This window comes from Trachymyrmex cornetzi, unplaced genomic scaffold, assembly GCF_001594075.2.
Source record: "Trachymyrmex cornetzi isolate Tcor2-1 unplaced genomic scaffold, Tcor1.1 scaffold1803, whole genome shotgun sequence".
In the NCBI taxonomy this organism is placed as follows: domain Eukaryota; kingdom Metazoa; phylum Arthropoda; class Insecta; order Hymenoptera; family Formicidae; genus Trachymyrmex; species Trachymyrmex cornetzi.
The window spans coordinates 23,814-26,755 of NW_017296423.1; the positions used below are offsets into that span (position 1 = coordinate 23,814).

Consider the following 2,942-nt stretch of genomic DNA (forward strand, 5'->3'; position numbering starts at 1 on the left):
CATTCGCTATCCTTGGCTGGGCTTGCGTGGACGCTGGAACCGACACATTCCACAAACAATCTTCATCACTAGTAAGTCTACATTTGCATGTCACCCTTCCCCCCTTTATTGTACCACCGCGCACCCGACCGCATACTCTCTCACACACACGCACGCACGCACGCACACATAAAAATTGTTTTCAACGAAAATGCTATACACGCTCACTCACAATTTTAAAATCATTGTAACTAGACTTAGCTTAATTATGTAAATTAGCTTTAGCCTTATTGAAATAAATAGTTTTTAAAATTTTACTAAAGATTCCTCCGAGTAATTTTTAAATCGCCCCACTCGTATCCCGTTCCCTATAACGCCTAAGATTGCACGAGGTCCAATCCCAGGTCAAAAGGATTAAGTTCCTTGACCTAAAAAGTAGGACCAATGTTCGCACTGTCCATTGAAAGAGGTGTCATAGCGTCCCTTCAGGACGTTGACCCTCATTCTGGGACTTTAAAAGAGTGCGAACGACTCACAGCTCTACGCTTCCGTGCGTATTTCTGTGAGATTGAGTCAACCGTCCTTCCGTACCCTCTCCATCTTCCTCTCTCGCCAATACTCAGGGTTGGACGTAACAGACTAAAAAATGATTTTGGAGCACTTTTAACGTCAAATAAATAAATAATTTGAACATCACAACTGATATTACGCTCGTCCCGAAAAGTTGGGAATTCCAGATTCAAACCCTGGCCAAGATAATATTTTCCGCAATAAAATTGTTAAATATTTTAATGACTCTCATTAAACTACATTCCAATATTTACTGTCAGTACTAAAAACCTATAGTTTACATCACGCGATCTATAGATTTTCAACACTGGCAGTTAGGGCTGATTTTAGGCTGTAAGCATGATAAGCGGCGTCTTGGAACCCAGCGCCAAAAACATATCAATTCCTGAAACAGGCACGTCAGGAATATTAGCAGGGCTAAAGGCGAGTGCAGTATTAATTCGACGTCGAAAATATTATAATAAAATAGAATATATAATAAAATAAAAATTAAGTATATACATTGAATATGTTGCAATCATAAATACACAGTTATATAAAGATAAATACACAATTTAAATAAGTGTAATAAATGAACAAAAAATATTATAATAAGGATACATCGAATATGACACAGAAAATAAAATATAATAAGTTAAAACAAAATTTAAAAAATAAAATAAGGAGTCAGCTGACCTATCGAGAGAAGCTGCAGACCAAGGCAATCAAAGATGAGAACCGAAGGCAGAACATCGAGTCCAAAGCTTACGAAGAGCCTTCACAAGAAACATATTTCAAATTTCATCGAATGAATTGCAGCGAACACAGTGTATAAATTGCAACAAAGCTATCCACGCAGATAGCAGACACAGTCGAAGCACCGATACGTTAGTCTGCCATACCACACATCACATGCTAATAAAAACACATGTGGCAAGCGATATATAGAAGAAAATTAATTAAAAGATAAATTTATCAAGAACAGTGCGCTGTAGCGATGGAGAGACTAATAAACTCGTCCGACGATTGCCAACCTCAACGACTGCCAACTCGCTTATTGATACTCTCATAAGAAGGCATATTTGTGTGTTATGTTCTTAAAATGTTTTATTTTTTCTCTTCATGTTATAAATATATATGTTATGTTTATCAAATTTTATAATCACAGATATTACACGAAATTTTAATTTTTATTTGTGATATAGTAACAAAAAATATATTATATATATTATTGTGTTAAAGAAAGAATGACATCTCAAAACTAGTAATCTTTAATAGAGCTTTTAAAATTTTTAATTGAGACGATATTTTAATTACAGTAATGATTATCCAATGAGTAAGAAACATTTGGAAACATTTCGGCAACATTGTAACGTTGTTGCAATGTTACTGAAATGTTCCAAAATGCTTCTTAATATGGATATGCATAATTCATCTTTTTTCATATTTATACTAGATATGCAATTATATGTCTTTTTTAAAACAACGTCACATGTTTTTAAAATTAAAATACTGTATTTTTAATTTCTGACTTGCGTCACATTTTTATCACCATGGTGATGTAAATACAATATATACAAGAAATTGCTTCCTAGAAGTATTTATACCGTTTATGGTAGTTTGCCGACGATAAAATATACTGGTGACCCAACAATTTCAATTTTATTCTTCCTGATAAAATATTTCGAGCTGATACTAAAATGACATAGTAATACAGTAATTACAAGCCTTAACACGCAAAGTACTTAATGAAAATGAACTTAATTATAGTGTTTTGGAAAGCTCTAGAGATAAGCTACAAGAATATCCAATAAAAAAAGAGGAGGTTCCATTTAAAAAATTCATGTTAGGTTGCAATCTACAATTTTTATTGATTGCTTGCTGCATAAAGCTGCGTACACACCTAGCAAACGAACACCAAACGCGAATATTCAGGCATTCGCGTTTGTAAGTAATTTATTCTTTTTCTTGATTCCACCGAATACTAGCATTCGATCAGATTTTATGTCCGTTATACATAGCAATTAAACTTATGCAACTTTTATGTAACAAATAACAACACAAACTTTTGCATTCAAACTGTTCAATCAGTTCGCTAAGTGTATACACGGCTTAAATGAAATACATTGGCGATAATCGCGCTTTACATTGAAGTGACAAAGAATTCGTTTATTACTAAAATAAAAAGTACAGCTAGATAGAACTCGTAGAAAAACGTTTAATCTATTCTCGAACTGAATTTCATCTACATTGCACTTTTCCTCTTATTTTTCCAATTTCAAGAATTTGTCTAAGAACTGCTCGTAAAAAATCGACGGAATGGCCTATCACTGATGTTTGCCACATGTAATTGCGAAAAGGTAACACAGGATGCATCAAAACGCGATTCTCGTAGCAGTTGCGGGCAACGTCGG

The 2,942-nt window shown here is 34.1% G+C and overlaps 1 pseudogene; it reads right to left on the reverse strand.

The window, feature by feature from the left end:
* Nucleotides 1–2,190: 2,190 nt before the first annotated feature.
* The window catches only part of LOC108759353 (probable multidrug resistance-associated protein lethal(2)03659), a 2,890-nt pseudogene continuing 2,138 nt past the window's right edge, over nucleotides 2,191–2,942 (reverse strand).